The 20,726-nt window shown below is 45.3% G+C and overlaps 1 pseudogene; it reads left to right on the top strand.

The window, feature by feature from the left end:
* The first annotated feature begins 11,699 nt into the window (after positions 1–11,699).
* Positions 11,700–20,456, top strand: LOC123441729 (annotated as a pseudogene).
* The last annotated feature ends 270 nt before the right edge of the window (positions 20,457–20,726 follow it).

A 20,726-nucleotide genomic window follows, 5' to 3' on the forward strand; every position in this document is an offset into this window, starting at 1 on the left:
GGAGAATTCGAATAGCTTCAAGTCTAGCAACAGGTGCAAAAGTTTCATCGAAATCAATTCCTTCAACCTTTGTGTAGCCTTGGGCTACAAGTCGTGCCTTATTCCTCACCACTTGACCATCCTTATTTTGCTTGTTTCGGAAAATCCACTTGGTGCCGATGATATTCGGCTTGCGAGGATCTGGTCATTTGACTAGCTCCCACACGTCATTTAGCTTGAACTGAAGAAGATCATCTTGCATGGCTTGAATCCACTGAGGTTCCATGAAAGCCTCAACAACTTTTGAAGGTTTTGTGATAGACACAAAAGAAGAATGCCCACAAATTTTAACTAAGGGTGAAGCTTTTGAGCGAGTGAGAGGACCTGGCGCATTGATGTCATCGAGGATTTTGTCAAGTTCTACTTCATTTGCAATCCTCGGATGAGCTGGTTGAGGATTTCGTCTGGGCTGAGGAATTTGTTCTGGAGCAATTTCCTCACGAGCATCTTCTTGATTTTCATCAGTGCTCGGAGTGATTTCTTCAGCAATTTTCTCAGTAGGAACAATGTCTTCAGTAGCTTTGAGCTTGATTGCTTCCTAAGGAGATAATTTATCTGGATCAGGAGGCAATTGCTCTCTTTGCGAGCCATTAGTTTCATCGAACCGCACATCTACAATTTGAACAACCTTGCTGTGATAGTTGTTGAAGACTCTATAGGTGTGCGAGTCCTTTCCATAACCGATCATAAAACCCTCATGTGCTTTAGGTGCACACTTTGAGCAATGGTGAGGATCTCTAATCCGGCATTTTGCACCGAAGACTTTGAAATAGCTTACATTGGGTTTCTTGTCAGTGAGGAGTTCATATGAATTTTTCTTGAGGAATTTTTGAAGATATACCCTGTTGATGATATGGCAAGCAGTGTTGATTGCTTCAGGCCTGAAACGATGAGGAGTCTGATATTCTTCAAACATGGTTCGTGCCATCTCAACCAGAGTCCTGTTCTTTCTTTCGACGACGCCATTCTGTTGAGGAGTATAAGGAGCAGACAATTCATGAGTAATACCAAGTTCATCAAGATAATCATCAAGACCTGTATTTTTGAATTCAGTCCCATTATCACTCCTGATATGTTTGATCTTGACACCGAAGTTCATCTAGGCCCTTGAGGAAAATCGTTTGAAGACTTCCTGCACTTCAGTTTTATACAGAATGATATGCACCCAAGTATATCTAGAATAATCATCAACTATGACAAAGCCGTATAAAGATGCTAAATTTGTTAGAGTGGCATAATGAGTAGGTGCAAATAGATCCATGTGAAGCAATTCAAATGGAGGAGTAGTAGTCATGATAGTCTTCGAGGGTGTTTGGATTTAGTCATTTTTCCACACTCACAAGCACCGCAGAGGTGGTCCTTGAGTAATTTGACTGATTCGATGCCAATGACATGCTTCTTCTTCGCCAACGTGTGCAAGTTCCTCATGCCTGCATGACCAAGTCTTCGTTGCCATAGCCAGCCTTCTCAGGTTTTTTGCTAGTAAGCAAGTGGTTGGTTGAGGACCTGTAGAAAAATCAACAATGTACAAAATCCCTCTTCTAACACCTTCGAAGCCTTTGGATGTCAGATTCCATGATGACAACACATCTATATTTTCCAAAGATAACTACCATATCAAGATCACAAAGCATTGAGACTAACATGAGGTTAAACCCAAGGGATTCAACAAGCATCACTTTGTCCATGTGCCTATCCTTGGAAATAGCCACTTTGCCAAGTCCCAATACCTTGCTTTTATCTTTGTCAGCATAAGTGATTTGCTTCAGTTGTGATGGAGTCAGTGGAATATTCATCAGCAAGCTTTTATCACGAGTCATGTGGTGTGTGCAGCCACTATCAAGAACCCACTCAGTACTCTTGGGTTTGTCATCCTGCAGATGAATTAGTACAGCTTACCATCTCATATGCTTCAGACTTGAAGAATATGATATCAATTTCATTAGATAGGAATTTCATCATAAACACTAATTTTGAGGACGTGTGAAATATTATCATTTCATCAATGTTAGCTTGCATCCTATCAAGCATTTTTCTCAGGTCTCCAGCAAATTCTTCAGATGATGATTTTCATCTAGAGACCTGACTTGCAGAAGTGATTAGTTCAATTTCTTCACCATCCACATTTGAAGGGGTGGTAAAGAGTTCATCATCATGTCAGCACCATATGATAAAGGGAGCATTGAAGCTAATGCATTTCTCTTCACAGTAGGAGGGTTAGAGTACTCAAATGAATAGGTAGAGAAGTTCTTTGGGGATTTATGAACATAATGATTTGAGGAGTAATGCTCATATTCATATCCCTTGTAATTTCCCTGCATATCAGAGGCATTAGCACGTGTATGAGCATAGTTTTGACCAGTTCAGGATTTTGATCCTCTTGAAGACTTTGGTCCACCTGAGGAATTTGATCTGGGGTTCAGATTCTTCACGGGTGGTGTCATGAGGACATTCACCTGAAGATTTTTCCAAATAGCTTTTGGGAACCCAGATTTTCCTCAGGGGTGGTCCATTCCTGTAGTTAGTTCCAACATATCGAGCAAATACTTCACCGGATTGATTTTTGAACAGTTTATAGTTGAAGTCAAATGACTCATCTAAGGAATAGGATAATTCACGTGCAAAGCCTGTTAGATTGGATGGATCAACAGGAGGCCCTTTAGCAGCAACCCATGAGGTTTTGGGATACTGCTCAGGTTTCCAGTATGATCCATTTGCATTCAGTTTCCTTTCAAAGGCAATTCCTTCTTTCCTGGGGTTCCTGTTCAAAATCTGCTTTTTGAGCACATCGCAAAGGGTTTGATGCTCTTTGAGACTTTTGTACATGCCTGTCACATACAATTCCTTCAGCCCTGCATTTTCGTCAATGACATTTGTGGTTTCCTCAAGTGAGGAATTTGATACCACATGAGCATTTGAAGAATTTGTAGCAATAGAAGCATTTGATGATTCTAGTGAAGAATTGGCAGTTTCACGTTTGATGCATTTAAGACATGGAGGAACGAATTCAACCTAAGCGGCACTAATCTGTTGAGCGAGTAATGAATCATTTTCCATTCCAAGATCATCATGAGACATCCTCAACATCTCAGGATCAAGTTTCCTTTGAAGGAATTCGTAGGAAAGTTTCTCATGATCTGCCAGGAGTGTGCCATGAGGATCTTGAAGGTTGTGAAATATGGACTGAAGACTTTTCACATCTTCAGTGAGGATTTGGGTAAGATTCATTTCATCATTCAACAGGTCATCGCTTTTGTCTAGCAGTTTCTGAAGCTTTTCAAGGGCAGTTTGTTGTTTAGTTGCAATGTCGGAAAGTTTATTATAACTAGTTTTTTTATAATCATCAGGTTCATAGTCACTTTAATGAGAGGAGGAAGTATCATTCGGTACCTTTGAAACTTTTGCCATGCAGCAATAGGTTGGAGCGAAGTCATCAGCATAGTCATCAGTGTAGATGGCATTGTCGTTTTCTTCAAGGTTGAAGATTGACTTGCTAACGAATGTGGTAGCCAGTGCAAGACTAGCCACACCAGACTCTGGGTCTTCTTCAGAACCCTCCTCTTAATCAAATTCCTCGGATTCTGCCTCAGAATTCATTTCCTTGCCAATAAGTGCCCGAGCCTTTCTGAAACTAGTCTTCTTGTGCGATGAGGACTTTGAGGATGGGGATTTTGAAGATTTCTTCTTTTTCTTCGATTCATCAGAACTTTCATCCTTGTATTTCTTCTTCTTTGATTCCTTCACCCAACGAGGACAATCAGCAATATAGTGACCTGATTTCTTGCACTTGTGGCAGGTTCTTTTCTTGTAGTCCTCGGATGAAGACTCTGATTTCCTCATATCTCTTCTTGAAGATTTATCGAACTCGCCACGTCTTGTAAACTTGTGGAATTTCCTCACGGGCATTGTAAGCTCCTGTCCAAGTTCTTCGGGATCACCAATGCTACAATCTGAGTCTTCCTCTTCAGATGAGGAAATTGCTTTGGCCTTCAGTGCACGAGGTCTAGAATAGCTTGGTCCATATAGATCTCTCTTTTCTTCCTGTTGGAATTCATGCGTATTCAGTCTTTCGAGTATATCAGTAGGATAAAGCATCTTGTAGTCTGGTCTTTCTTGAATCATGAGAACCAGTGTATCAAATGATGAATCCGAAGATCTTAGTAGTTTCTGCACAACTTCATGGTCAGTAATGTCTCGAGCTCCCGGTGCTTGCAGTTCATTTGAGATGTCAGTGAGGCGATCAAAGGTATCTTGGCAGCTTTCATTGTCAAGCCTCTTGAAGTGATTGAAGAGATTGCGAAGAACATCAACACGAGAGTCACGTTGAGTTGATATTCCTTCATTGACTTTGGACAGCCTTTCCCAGATTTGTTTTGCAGAGCCCAAAGCACTCACTCTGCCATACTGACCTTTGCTCAGATGGCCACAGATGATATTTTTCGCTTGAGAATTAAGTTTCTTAAACTTCTTCACATCAGCGGCAGAGACAGTAGCAGTGATGGAGGGAACACCATGTTCCACAATATACCAGAGATCACTATCAATAGCTTGAATATGCATCTGCATCTTGGTCTTCCAGTAGGGAAAGTCCTTTCCTTCGAAGGTAGGACATCCTGCAGTAACCTTGATCATGCCTGCAGTAGAGATAACTAAAACTCCAGGTGGTTAAACCAAAATCACAAAGAACAAGGGAGTACCTTGCTCTGATGCCAATTGAAAGTGCGTTATATAGACTAGAGGGGGTGAATAGGAGATTTTTAGAATTTCATCACTGAGAAATTCCTTTTGAGGAAATTTCTCACTGATGAATAACTTGCAGCGGAAACAACAAAGGATCGGGAGTGCAAAGTATTACTACAACAGTTTTATCGATGAGGATTATGAAAAACAGCTTGCACAGTACGCACACACAGAGTAAGCGGGTGAGCATTAACTAGTGTGAAGAATTAGAGGTTGAGGAAATTCAGAGAAAGTCTTCAGCAAATTGTTCAAACGGAGACAGTGAAAATCTTCAACATACAATATTGAGGAATTTAAAGAGTTGAAGAAATAGAACCCGTAACACAGTGAAGACAGTGGTTGATGACCCAGTTCCAACTGCTGTGACAGTCGTACGTCTAGTTTGGAGCGGCTTGGTATTGAAACCAAAAGACACACAGTCCCTACCGTATTCTCCTTGAGCGAAGGACACATAGTCCTCACTCATCTCTCGTGGTAAGTCTTCAGAGCAGACTTCCAAAACCTCACAAACTCGGTCACCCGGCGATCCACAATTGACTACTAGATTGCTCTAGACCATGACACCTAACCGTCTGGAGGATGCACAGTCCTCAAAGGTAATAGGCCTTAGTTTCACACACGAACAAATTCCTCAGTGATGCTCAATCACTTGGTTTTTGGTTTGTGGTTTGGTTTTGCGGTATTTCCTCACTGATGATTTACTCTCAAAGACTCTGAAGAACTTGGGTTGCTCTCAATGACAAGTGTCAGTTTCTCGCGGAGCAGCCAACCAGCTAATGGTTGTGGGGGCGGTTATTTATAGCCTCGGAGCATCCCAACATGAGTTGACATAAATTCCCTTAAGTATTATGACAGTTGGTGTGCATAAGATCAGTGAGGTGGCGCAAATCGTGGTAACGGTCGGGACTCTCAACTGTGAGAGTCCTCATGTATCTCATATTCCTCAATTGAGGCTTTTGTAGGTTTAGGCTTGGGTTGAGCATCATGAGGAAATTCATTTTGTAGTGTTACCTTGGCCCCCTTTAATAGTACGATGTTCCTATGACTCAAGAGTGAAGAAAATGAAACAGAAAGAATAAATCTTCACGCTTCAAAGTCTTCGGACTGATTTTCTTCAGGACACACCGAGTTCCTCATCTTCAGTATCTTCATGAGGAATATCAATTTTATCGCAATTTCTTCACCATCCAAATCTTCAGCAGAAGGCCTATTTCTTCAGCCGAAGATATACATTTTTAGGGGTTGATATTCATCGTATAACTCAAACTCCTCAGCGACTTATAGATCATGTGTACACTCATGAGCACATTAGATACTTAACATATAAGTCTTCAAACCACCAAAATCACTAAGGGCACGAGATGCACTTATAGACTAGCATCAAGGTGGCTTCAACACGTACCCAGGTGTATTGACACCTGGGCTTTGTGCTAGCGCATGAGGGATGCGCTGGAACGGTGGCGGTCGGTGGCACTGTGACAGGACGGACGCATGGTGGGCGAAGGGAGCATGTCGGCCTGGCGTCCTTGCCTGCGGTCTAGCCCGTCTTCCCGGCAAGGAGGGATTGTCGGGGACTTGGATGTCTTCCCGGCAAGGAGAGCTTGTCGGGGCGTTGCAACTCTTCCCAGCAAGGAGGGTTTGTTCTCCAAATTTTGTCCATTGGGTCTCAAACTTTGGAGGAGTGCTGAATACCTCAAATAAGGAGATCATGCCAAGATTTGGATTTGCGGGGATTGATTTGCTCACATCTTCTAATAACAATGCAGATCTGCCCATTTGTAGATAGTTTCAAGTTTACATTGTCAAACTTGTCCAATGGAGCTCAAATTTGGTAGAGCCTCCTAATTATGCCTAAAACCAAATCATGTTAACTTTCAATGCATTTGGAGGAGGTTAACCTCCCCAAACATGCATGAAACACCTTCTGCCAAATTTGTAAAACAGCATCAAGCAACCACCACACTCACTCCCTTCACTCCAAACTCATGTCACAAATGGCATGTGCCCCTCCTCAATTGAAGACGAGAGGCCCATCACTAGTTCAATGAGAGGGAGCCCAAGTCTCCATTTTAGCTCCTGAACCAAGGTCGGCAGAACCACTTTAACTCTCTCCCCTTGGCCAGCTTGATTCTTCTTGGTTCCTAGCATCCAAGGGGCATCTACCCCATCTCCCAGACACGCCAGAGCGTACCAGCATGTCGTGGCATGCCAAAACTGCGCTCTTGATGCGCTACAGGGCGCACCCGAGCCCGAGGAGACCAGCTCTAGCCAGTTCTCGCCTCCACTTGTTGCCCCTCTTTGACCACATAGACGACCGCCTCGAGGGCAGTGTAGGGCTCCTCTTCTCCCCCTCTCCTATGCCCCTGGCGACGCATGCCCGCGTGCAGCCGAAGAGGCCAAAAGGACCCCGCCACCTCGACGCGCCAAGGAGCTGCCTCCGCTCCTCCCGAAGATACCGCACGTTCCTAAACAGTGTACACAATACCACGGTTTCGCGCTCGAGCATTCTCTCCCTCTCCTGCCGCCTTAGCAAAACCACCGGTGCGTCACCGTTCGGTGACTCGTCGCCCACCTATATAAAGTCTCCCCTGCACTCCTCCGCACCACTAAAACCTCCCTTGCCATTCCAATCGACCACGCTAGCACCCCCTCGAGCTAAAAGAGCCCCGGTATTCGAGATTGACCAAGGCGCCGCCGCGTCGGGGCTCCGTTGATCTTGGGCTACACGCACACTCCTGATCTCCTTCCACCTCCCCTGTGATCGCAAATATATCCCAAGCCTTCTCCACCACTCCCCCGTCTTTCTTTGGTTCCCCTAACAAAGCTTTTAATGAAGATTTTGCGGCACTAATGACTAAAGAGTTTGAGATGGCCATGATGGGTGAGTTGAAGTTTTTCCTTGGATTCGAAGTCAAGCAACGAAGTCAAGGAACCTTCATCAATCAAGCAAAATATACTCGAGACATGTTGAAAAAAGTTTCAAGATGGATGATCTAAAACCTGCCAAGGCTAACACTCCCATGCCTCTCAACTACCACCTTGATCTCGATCCCAATGGTAAAGGTGTGTATCAAAAGGTATATTGCTCTACGATTGGTTATCTGCTTTACCTTTGTGCATCTAGACCAGATATTATGTTGAGTGTGAGAATTTGTGCATAATTTCAATCCGCACCTAAGGAAAGCCACTATGTGGCAGTCAAGCGAATCTTTCGATATTTGGCTCATACCCCAAACTTTGGCTTATGGTATCCCAAAGGTGCTTCATTTGATCTCATAGGATATTCAGACTCGGATTGGGCGGGTGACCCTATGGATAGGAAGTCAACTTCTGGAGGTGGCAAATTCCTTGGTTGCTCTCTAGTAAGTTGGTCTTCAAAGAAACAAAATTGTGTTTCTCTCTCGTCCACCAAGGTCGCATATGTACTTGTTGCCAGTTGTTGTGCTCACTTGCTCTCGGTGAGGCAAACTTTAGAGGATTACGGTGTCACTTGTGACAAAGTGCCTCTTTATTGTGATAATATTAGTGATATATCAATATCCAATAACCCTCTTCAGCATTGCAAGACGAAGCATATCATTGTTCTCCACCATTTCATCCGGGAGCATATCAAACATGGGGAAATTGATCTCATCTATCTAAACTTTGCACATATATTCATGAAGCCTTTGAACGAAGCAAGATTTTGCGAGTTAAGGCATGAGATAAATATTATTGATTTGAGCAATGTACATTGAAATTAGACACATCCCACCGCTCTCATAATTATATTATGCTTAGATGTTGGCATGAATTTAGGGGAGTGTAGTTCTCTCAATGAACTATCCCTCCTCCTATTATGCATAAAACAATCAAATCTTTCACATTCACCATTTTTTATGGTATTTGTGTCTCAAAGACGAGTTTTGGTCATGGGCCCAAGGTTAAAATCTTCGCGGTGCCATACCAATCCACTCAAACATAGGTAGCCTCAGCCACCGCACCCTCCTAGTGAGGTACTTGCCTTTGGTGTTTCTTAACGTTGCATCTTTTTAGTCCTTGCTTCAGTCATAGGTGTGGGTATCCTTCAAGGTTTGCATTTCAGTGTTTCTTTCTCGTTCACCTTGCAGCCTACTCCACCATACTCCTTTATCTGATTTCTGTCCCAAGCTCTGCTCACCTCAAAACCCTCTCATGTCGAATTGCACGCACTGAATCTCTTGTGGTGGTGAATGTGGCAGGGCGGCACAACAGGTGATAACGGTGGTACTACCACTAATACCTAGTTGTCTCTCCCAAGCGGTACAACCGGTCCTTGTTTGAAGTTCTACCGCTAACTCCCATGTTGTTCTGGGTCGGTACAACCGGTATTCAGAGCGGTACAACCGGCTACGGCAACCGGCGCATAAAAGGAGGGTCGGGCCAAAGGGGTACTCGGTTTCCCCTTCGTGCCCAACTCCTCCTCTCGGTGCCCTAGTTGCCTGCCGCCATCAACACCACGTCGGAGTGCCTCCAGTGCCCCCAATCCAGTGCCTCACATCGGATTCACTCCATGGAGGCCCTTCCTCCCCTGACCTCCTCCAATGGACACTCGTAATGCCCTCTCCCCTTCTTGTTCTTGGATCCTCTTCTCCGGATCCGCTTTTTCGTAGGGCATTGCTAGGATCCCGCATTTTCGGACAAACTATTGATAGGAGGAGGTCCTATATATGCTTCTTATCAGTTATGTTGTGTAGAACCTAGAATCATTGGCATAGCTCTCGGATCTGGATGCACCGGCCTCCCCAAAGCAACAACACAACCACTAGCATATGCGGTACAACCGCTCGTGCGGTACAACGGCCCGGGTGACCGGTACAACCGGCCTTCCTGGTTCCTATGCCACAACTTCTTTGTTCTTCTCTGCATACTTGATCTATTCCTCTTTTGCGTACAATCCTCTCATCTTTTGTGGGTTTGTTTCTCTGTACTTCTATGGTGTGTGTCTGCAGGTGCCTATGGTTCTCATTCTACTCCACATAAGAACACCAACAACATGCTCGTAGGTGTAGGATCGTGTATGACTCTGAGCACGAGGAAGTTGTGATCCCTACCAATCCCTCTCGCCGTGCAAAAGCCTTGGCCGCCAAGAAGAAATCTGCCAAGCATGTGCATTCATGGAAGCAAGCTGAGTGGAGAAGGTTCATTTTCAGAATCCTTATGAGGTACCCGTTGCTCCCACCTGGACCACCCCCCAGTTCCGAAATGCACTTCAGATGCTAATTGTGCATGAGTTCTATGAACATCACAAGAACAAGTTTTCCAAGAAGTGGACTATGGACATTGAGCACTGGAAGAACAACATGCACTACTTTAGAGAAGCATATACTCTTTGTGATGAGCTTGACTTGCTCAAGCTCATGACTCTCAACCGTCCCTTTGATGTGTAGCTCATTCACTAGTTATATTCCACTATTCACTTTGGCACTGATGACGCTCACACCCTTACCTTCATGTGTCGTGATGAGATTTTCGTGGTCTCGTGGCGTGCCTTCTACAATGCTCTTGGGTATGATGATATCGGTCTCACTAGCAAGGGTGACATTCGTCCTCATGATCGGCCTCATCCTATGGATAAGGTTAAGCTTTCCCCCTTGTACATTCCCGGGCGTGGGATTCCTGGCTCTTCTAAGGACCAACTGCCGATTTATGATATTCTGCACCATGTCCGTCACACCCTGTTTTCACCTCACTTTGTTTGTGTTGTCTTTCTTTCAAAATTTGGTATAAACTAAATCTTTTTAAGTGAATGCCATGAGTGCCTTGTTTGTCGTTGTTGTATATGTGCTTATGAGTATATCTCTTAAAATCAGTTTTCAAAATAATATTTCCACAAAAATCCCTTTTAGTTATTTTGATAAATCAAAACCTTACTTTGGGATTTGCGTTGCAGGTCCCTGAATTTAAGGGAGTGCCTTCACCCAAAGATTGTATTTTGATTCTAATATTAATATAACTCTTCGAAACCATGAAATGATTATTTTTAAAGTCATTTTCCTATTTTATTTATATGTCCTTTTCTAAGGCCAGAAATGGTATTTCTGGATGGGAAAGTTAATTTCCTACCCTAGAAAAATCTGAGAAAACTTGGGAATACTCAGAGGACATACATTTTTCATACATAAGAGTTTCAACCCCTAGTCCTGTTCAAAATATTTGAGCAAACCTTTGAAAACCAATTTTTCTTGTTTTGATCTTTTGAAATATTTCCAAAGGAAATATTGTTAATAAATTTCTAGAAAATTCTAGCATGTCCCACATGCTATATTTGCTGAGCATGCCAAGTTTCACCTCCATCCAAGGAGATTTGATTCACCAAATAATTCATAAGCCCTCTTTGTCCCGAATCAAGTTAGAGCAAGTCTACATTGCAAAGTTTGTCCATTGGGTCTCAAACTTTTCAGGAGTGCTCCATACCTCAAATAAGGAGATCATGCCAAGATTTGGAGTTGCGAGGATTTATTTGCTCACATCTTCTCACAAGAATATAGATCCGCCCATTTGTGGATACTTTCAAGTTTACATTGTCAAACTTGTCCAATGGAGCTCAAATTTGGTAGAGCCTCCTAATTATGCCTAAAACCAAATCATGTTAACTTTCAATGCATTTGGAGGAGGTTAACCTCCCCAAACATGCATCAAACACCTTTTGTCAGATTTGTAAAACAACATCTAGCAACTACCACACTCATGCCCTTCACTCCAAACTCATGTCACAAATGGCGTGTGCCCCTCCTCAACTTCAGATGAGAGGCCCAGCACTAGTCCAATGAGAGGGAGCCAAAATCTCCATTTTAGCTCCTGAACCAAGGCTGGCGGAACCACTTTAAATATCTCCCCTTGGCCAGCTTGATTCTTCTCGGTTCCTAGCATCCAAGGGGCATCTGCCCCATCTCCCAAACATGCCAGAGCTTGCCAGCATGTCGTGGCATGCCAAAACTGCGCTCTTGACGCGCTACAAGGTGCACCCGAGCCCGAGGGGACCAGCTCTGGCCGGTTCTTGCCTCCACCCGTTGCCCCTCTTTGACCACACAGGTGACCGCATCCAGGGCAGCGTCGGGCTCCTCTTCTCCCCCTCTCCTCTGCCCGTGGCGATGCATGCCCGCGCGCGGCCGAAGAGGCCAGAAGGACCCCCACCACCTCGACGCGCCAAGGAGATGCCTCCGCTCCTCCTGAAGATACCGTGTGGTCCTAAACCGTGTCCGCAATACCATGTTTTTGCGCTCGATCTCTCTCTCCCTCTCCTACCACCGCAGCAAAACCACCGGTGTGTCACCGTTCGGTGACTCAACGCCCGCCTATATAAAGGCTCCCATGCACTCCTCCGCACCACCAGAACCTCCATTGACACTCCAATCGACCACCCCTAGAACCCCCTTGAGCTAAAAGAACCCCAGTACTCGAGATCGACCGAGGCGCCGCAGCATCGGGGCTCCATCGATCTTGGGCTACAGGCACGCTCCCAAGCTCCTTCCACCTCCCCCGTGATCACAAAGATCTCCCGAGCCTTCTCCACCACTCCCCCGTCTTTCTTTCCGCTCGGGGCACCATTTCCAGCACCTTCCCGAAAGGTCTCCGTCGCGGCTTCGTCGTCTTTGGCGACGCAGGCCATCTCCGTCAACCCCTCGACCCTCGTTAGGTAGGCGGAAGTGCCACGGGTCCATTCCCGTGCTCCCCTAGCCGTGAGGACCCCGGAGCTGCCACCGATGAGCCGTCCCTCTCCTTTGTCTTGAGGAAGAAGAGACCCCGACAGGTGGGCCCCACCTATCGGTGGCCTCTCTCCTCTTTGTCGCTAGCCACACGGGCCCACGTGTCAGGTCTGAACCTGGCGGCGCATGCGCGCCTTGGCTGGTTGGCTGGTTGGCTGGCTGGTTGTCCAGGTGGGCCGACCGAGCTACGCGTCGAGCCAGGCCAGTGAGCTGGACTTTTTCTTTTTATTTTAATTATGGTTTTAAAATAAATTCACAAGATTAATTATTTATCCAAACTTAAATATTTTTCCAACATAATTCTTGTAAAATTGTGTAGTATTTAACAGTGCTATTTGTGGAATTTTTATAAAAAAATTTATGCATATGTTTATTTTAAAACCTAGTTTAAGTATTTTAAATCCTTGTTAAAAAGACTTTAAAAATACTTTTTCATTCCAAAACCAGAAACAAATATTTCGATAAATAATAATAGGATTTTACAGAATAGGGTAACATTTTTTATGTGAGTTTGTACTCTATTTTTGGTTGTGGTCCTTAGTAATATTATTTCTATTACGATGATAGATCACGCGTTTGACAAAGGACTTGTATCCGAAGACCTCGAAGACCCCAGATACCTAGCTGATCAAGGCAAGCAGCGCTGTGATCATGTCTGAGAAAATGTTTTATGCATGACATGTTGATTAATTTATTCCGATGCACATAGTCATGATTAATCGGTACACCCCGGTATGGTGTTACCGATGGATCCTCTGGAGCACGTGCATAGGAGCATGACCTTACCATCTATGAAGGTCACACTAATAAAAGTTGACAAGTAGATAGTAGTGCTACGCATAGGATGAGCATATGCATGGTGATGGTAACACTAAGGTGATTACAAAAGTTTTACGAAAACCCCGTCGGGTGCCACTAATGCCCGAGGGTGATGGTGTTGAGCTGGATGGCCACTTGAGAAAGAAGTGGTGTACCGGAAAGGTTTTGTGTGAGTGGTTTCGGAAATGGGATTAGATTTAAGATTTGCTGACCATCCCAACCCAACATGTGCGACCACGATACCCCTTATGGGACGGGGTGTGTTGATTACTCTGGTCGTGCTAGCAAGGAGCCAGCATTACTAGTGGTGGGAGTGATATGGTCACTCTCATGACGGGGCCGTGCCAGGTAGGACAACTATGCCATTTTTTCATGTTCCGGGCACATCGTTGGTCCCTGCATGGATGATACGGTCTAGACTTGGTGCTCGTAAGACTTACATCATGTGGGCTGGGTACCAATCGAGTGGACTCTTTGTCTAGTGTCGTCAAGGGAAAAGCATTGATCGGGTACGTACCTCGGGTATGTTATATACTGCGAGTCGTGTTCTCACACGGAAGTTTCCGGATCTCGTGGGTACATCATACAACCTCTACATAGTGTCAAACAATTCGAATAGTCGTGTCCATGGTCAAGGACAGTTGGGTAATCCTGCTTAGACTACGTCCAGTTGTTCCGCATAAACCAAGTGTGCGTGTGTATAAAGGTGTTACATGAGAGAGTGATTACTTGGTCAAGTTTGGGGACTTGACATGGAGGATGAACATGAGGTGTTCAGTCCTCGGATTATTTATGTTGATATCTGTAACCTATTCTTACGATTACTATTTACCAAGTGATGCATGACCATCTAAATACTTGATCATGTTTATGCATTAATAAAACCTGCTTTTCGTAAAGGCTGCATTATTCTTCATATTACACTCAATTGTATAACCCACATCATGGGCTATTTGCGAGTACATTCAAAGTACTTATTGGCTTGCCACTGGTTATTTCATTGACCAGACATGGAGGAACCAGAATATGGAGAATAATTCGTCATCGAAGAAGGACACGCGAACTAGGATGATTCCGAGTCAGAATGCATGTTGGTTAGGCTGATGGCATGGGTTCATGTTTACTACCAAGATCTTTGCTAGTACTTGAATTGGTGTGATTGGCCTTCATGGCCCTATCTATGTAAGACATGACCATAATGGTTCATATTTGTATCAGGCGTTAATCATGGATGTAAGACTCTTGTTATTTAGTATATGTGTGTTCAATGAGCATTGACCTTTGGGATCACTATATACGATCATTCGGTGATCTCGACTCGTAAGTCAGGCTCCCCACTGTGTTTTTCGGATTGTTCTCCTGCCCAAGGTGATCAATCAAGACGAGATTCATGGTTACTTTGTTGATCTGCTTGTTGACATGCAGAGAGAGGCTGGCATCGGGGCTACATTTTATGCTTCCAAATGGTTGTGGGAGGATCTCTACTCCACGGTCTTCTAGAAGTTGGTCCCCAAGTATGCTCCGTTCATTATGTGCTTCCTCAACCTAGTGTGGGAAGTTCATAGGCCTGGTGAGCCTCTCTCTTCTCTTGAGAATCTGACCGAGCATGAGGTCAAGCAACTCCAGAAGAAGAAGCATGTTTCTCCTCACTTCCCCGAGGATGCACCTCGGGATGTTTTTGCTACTTCCAGTGATAGTGACTTTGAGCTTCCTGCGGCTGCCAAGCCATCTTGGGTCTCCAAGTTCTTATATAAGTTAAAGAAGACCTTATACCTCCAAGCTCATGTTCAACAGAAGCTCTATGAAGCCCATGTCAATGAGAGGCTTGCTAGGCGTAGTCAGATTCGGATTATGCAGGCTCTCAAGCTTGAGGCAGCCACTGGTTCAGCGAAGTCCATCTCTGTAACGCCCAAGATGCGGCTCTTTCCTTATTTGGGGGAGAGGCCTCAAAATGGGAAAGGGGCACATCTAAGCGTTTCGCAAGAACGTTAACATTGGAATACATACAAGAGGGATGAGTAATAAGATTTGGCTTACACTCGCCACAAGTTAAGTTACAAGATCCACACAACATTTATTCTAATCATTCTGAAGGCACGGACAAAATAAATGACAAAAGTAATGTTCCCACCTCACTACGCCCACGATCACGACCAAGGACCTCTAGTTATCGGGGTACGTCACGTACAGCTCGCCATTGTCCTCGTTAAACTTCCACTTTAGTTGGGTATCCTCGAAAACATCTCCATCTGCGGTACCTGTACCTATGGATGGTTGTAGTAATCTTTAAGCCATAAGGACTCAGCAATCTCATGACCTTTGTAACGAATCTAACTAAGTTATTGGATAAGGATGGGGTATGTATTTGAGTTTGTAGCAGCACTAAGCATTTATGATGGCAAACTTACGTTGAACAAGAACTAAGGTATAGTCGTATGTGCATGACGGTCGTGACTAAGCATAATCACTAAGTGATCCTAAACACCTACTTACGTCATTCATAACCCCATTGTGTTCTTGATCAGAGAAGGAGCTCTGAAGGAAACAGTCATGGTTACGCACACAATTGGCAGGTTTTAATTAAGTTACTTCTAGTTATCTAAAACCGGATGTTAACAAAGTTTCCATGTTTGCCACATAACCGCGGGCACGGCTTCCCCAAAGATTTAACCGTGTAGGGGTGCTCCAACTAATCCATCACAAATTATAATAGGCCGCATGGAAATCATCGATCATGAAACTCGCGACCTCATCGGATTCCTTAGTGAAAACCTCAACTCTGAGAAGACCAAAAGTCTCACCCAAATCCCAATGCACAAGATACATCGTGAAGGTAAGACAAGTCCAGCAAGATCACCCGACGTGTTGGCGAACCCGATAGCAGCCGCGTATCTCGTTCTCAGGACACGACCGGATGAGTGCAACGTACAGTGGCCTGATAGAGATCTCCCGAGTTACCCCGGGTTGGCCCCGCACACGACTCTAGTTTGGACCAACACTCATGAGGAGCACTGGCCCGGGGGGTTGATTAGTTTCCTCGGGATAGCTATTCCCTATGCTTTTATTATTAAGTTATTAGCAAATTTAACACCAAAGTTGGGTCTTGCCACACAAACATTAACAATAAACGATTTACCAAGGGGGTCCCCATAACAACCCCGAACATGTTAGGAGCGCTCGGTTATGAAATAAAACACCGGTAGCCGAAACTAAGGCGGCAAAAGCAGAACAAACCACCTAGAAAAAGGCCAGGCCTTCCGCCTTTTACCAAGTATATAGGTGCACTAATTAAATAGCATTGAATATAAGATGATAATCAAATTTCCCATGTTATCACATGGACGAGCTTGCACCTACAACTAGCAATTCTATCAAGTGGTTGAGCAAGCACTAACTTAGCCAAACAATATATGCTAGGAGGTGAGGCGTTAGAGGTTTCATTGCAATGTTTGGAGGCTTAATTATTAGGTGGTAGGCAGCGGTGAATAATGATGGAAATGTTTCAACTAGGCATAACAAAGCTAGAAACAGTTTCAAGGTCACGATCATCTTGCCTGTGAAATATTCACACTGGAACTGCTCTTGATATTCCTCAACGTACTCAACGGAATCCTCGAACTCGTTCCCAGCACCCATTGCTACCCAAAATAAACAAGCATCCAATAAACACCAGCAAGCGATAATGCAAGAAACAATATGATGCATGTGTGGCACAAACTTCAAAGCATGCACAGAAATAATCCTACAAAAATGACAAAGTGTCACCTCATCACAAAATGGCACTTCTAAAAAATTGCTCAAAAGTAAAATCTAGATATATATTCACTGGAGCTCCTCATACTTGTCTTGGTGGTCACTTTAGTCATTGTAGTTGTGAATACCCAAAATACAGTCCTCATGCTTGTTCTAGGGGGTCACATACGATCTATTATACGATTTGTGTATGTATTTTCTTAGTTGGCGTTTGACTAGCCTCGCCACGTGGCGTTTGACCAACAAGTCAGCTCAGAATCTTGCTTGACCGCTATACGCTGATAATCTGGGGGGTTTTGCAAAATTACCATTCATTAAAAGAAATATCATCGCACTTCAGGGGCATGGCCGCCTTCACCACGATCTTTGGCTCCATCATTGTCGACTCCTACGTCGGTCGCTTTTGGACCATTGCCGCCGTTAGCATGCTGTACCAGCTCGGCATGCTCGGCCTTGTCGTGTCCGTGCTCACCACTGCCCTCTACCCTATGGCATGCACAGTCGCGCCATCGACGACTGCGTGCCAGTCGCTACTCTTCACCGCTCTTGGGTCCAACGGCATCCATTTATGTGTGGTGGCGTTCGGCGCAGATCAGTTTAGTATGGGAGGGAGGCGGCCTAGCGGCAAGCAGAAGTGGAGCTTCTTCAACTTCTGCTTCATCACCATGGGGCTTGCTGTGCTGCTGGCGCTAACGGTGGTGGTGTACATCTAGGAGAACGTCGGGTGGGGTTGGGGGTTAGGCATCCCCGCCATCGCCATGTTTGTCTCCGTGCTGTCGTTCGTGGTCGGCTACCCTCTCTACGTCAGAGTCAAGCCCGGAGGTAGCCCCTTCGTGAGGCCGGTTCAGGTCGTGGACCTGGCGACCAAGAAGAGTAAGGAGGATGTGTGGTAAGACGCCAGCATGTTGTACCAAACAAGGAGCTGGACGCTCCCATCGCTGCCGACGGGAGGCTACTCCACACCAACCAGCTTAGGCAAGTAACCTCGAGTTGGTACATGATACGTCTCCAACGTATCTATAATTTTTGATGGTTCCATGCTATTATCATGTCAAACTTTGTATGTTTTGTATGCCTTTTATATCTTTTTTGGGACTAACTTATTAACTCAGTGCCAAGTGCCAGTTACTGTTTTTTCCGTGTTTTTGACCCTTTTCATAGGAAAATATTAAACGGAGTCCAAACGGAATAAAACTTCCGAAAAGATTTTTTCCAGAACAGAAGATACGCAGGAGGCGTGAGAACCAAGGCAGAGGCCACTAGGGGAGGCAACAAGCCCCCTAGGCGCAACCAGGGGGGCCTGCGCCTAGAAGGCTTGTGGGCCCCTGCAGCTCGTCTGCCCTATTTCTTCTGCCTATAAATCCCTGAAAAATCCAAAACCACGAGAGAGATCCACGAAAATACTTTTCCACCGCCGCAAGCTTCTGTCTCCGCAATATCCCATCTAGGGCACGTTCCGGTGCCCTGTTAGAGGGGGATTCGGATACGGAGGGCTTCTTCATCAAGACCATTGCCTCTCCGATAATGCGTGAGTAGTTCACCATAGACCTTCGGGTCCATAGCTAGTAGCTAGATGGCTTCTTCTCTCTCTTGGATCTTCAATACAAAGTTCTCCATGATCTTCATGGAGATCTATCCAATGTAATCTTCTTTTGTGGTGTGTTTGTCGAGATCCGATGAATTGTGGATTTATGATCAGATTATCTATGAATCTTATTTGAGTTTCTTCTGATCTCTTATATGCATGATTTCATATCCTTCTAATTCTCTTCGAGTTGTGGGTTTTGTTTGGCCAACTTGATCTATGATTCTTGCGATGGGAGAAGTGCTTGGTTTTGGGTTCATACCGTGCGGTGACCTCACCCCGTGATAGAAGGGGTAGCGAGGCACGCATCGTGTTGTTGCCATCAAGGGTAAAAAGATGGGGTTTATATCTATTGCATGAATTTATCCCTCTACATCATGTCATCTTGCTTAAGGCGTTACTCTGTTCGTCATGAACTCAATACACTAGATGCATGCTGGATAGCGGTCGATGTGTGGAGTAATAGTAGTGGATGTAGACAGTATCGGTCTACTTGTCTCGGACGTGATGCCTATATGTATGATCATTTCCTTAGATATCGTCATGAATTTGCGCGGTTCTATCAATTGCTCGACAGTAATTCGTTCACCCACCGTAATATTTGCTATCTTCAGAGAAGCCTCTAGTGAACACTATGGCCCCCGGGTCTACTTCGCATCATATTTTCAGCCTTACACTTTTACTTCGTTGCACTTTCCACCTTCAGATCTCACTTTGCAATCAATCTTGAAGGGATTGACAACCCCTTTATAGCGTTGGGTGCAAGCTCGTTTGTGTTTGCGCAGGTACTCTAGACACTTGGCTCGATTCTCCTACTGGATTGATACCTTGGTTCTCAAAACTGAGTGAAAATACTTACTGCTAATGTGCTGCATCCCCCTTTCCTCTTCAAGGGAAAAACCAATGCAAGCTCAAGAGGTAGTAGTACACTTGGTACCATCTTCCATGTGCATCATTGTGTCTTTTTCCTCATGTGGTTCGTTTGTTTATTGGAAATCCTACTTGTGAATTACTAACGCATAAGCTCTCATTGCTTTGTCCCCACGTGAAGGTTCTTGGATCGAGTAGCTATAGTGACAACGACCGGTGCCATTGACTCCGGCGCCGAGCCTTAACTTTGGCGGCTAGGGACTGTGCACCGGGTGGAGGAGCTCAAGTCCATCGTGCACAAGCTGCCCCTATTGGCGGCCAGCATCACGCTCATCACCGCAGCCTCGCACAACTTCACCTTTGCCATCTAGCAGCCGCGCACCATGAAACGCCGCCTCTCACCGCGGTTTGAGATCCCGCCAGCCAGCATGATCATCTTCACCACACTCACCATGCTCGTCAGCCTCTCCCTCTATGGTTGTGTCTTCATCCCACTCGTGTGCCGCTACATCGGCCGACAGTCGGGGATCTCCTACTTCCAGCGCATGGGCGTTGGGCTGATGGTCTCCGTCCTTGGCGTCCTTGCAAGGGAGATAGTCGAGGGCAAGCGGCACAGGGCCACGATGGAGCACGGGCTCCTGGACAGCCCCGGCGCCACCATCCCGATCAGCGTGTCCTGGCTGGTGCCGTAGTCAGCGCTCCACGGGGTGAGCGACGTGCTATACACGGTAGCGTACATGGAGTTCTTGTACGACCAGTCGCCAGAGAGCATGCGCAGTTCTTCGGCGGCGCTGTTCTGCATGGCCTGATCGCTCAGGAACTACCTGGGAACGATGCTCGTCATGGTGGTGCATATCGTGAGCGGAGCAGCCTCCCATCGGTGGCGATCCGAGTGCCCTGATATATCTTTTAATGCCTCGTAATATTGCGAAAAACCCCTGGCTTATCAGCGTATAGAGGTCAAGCGAGACCGTGAGCTGACTTGTCGGTTAAACGCCAGGTGACGATGCCAGTCAAACGCCAACTAAGCATATACGTACAAAAAATTGTATAATGGACCGTGTGTGAATCTCTAGGACAAGTATGAGGACTGTATTTTGGGTATTTGCAACTACAATGACTAAAGTGACCACCAAGACAAGTATGACGACCTCCGATGAATTTTTCTCTAAAATCTAATGCCACCATTGGAT

This window comes from Hordeum vulgare, chromosome 3H (assembly GCF_904849725.1).
Source record: "Hordeum vulgare subsp. vulgare chromosome 3H, MorexV3_pseudomolecules_assembly, whole genome shotgun sequence".
Taxonomy (NCBI): Eukaryota; Viridiplantae; Streptophyta; class Magnoliopsida; order Poales; family Poaceae; genus Hordeum; species Hordeum vulgare.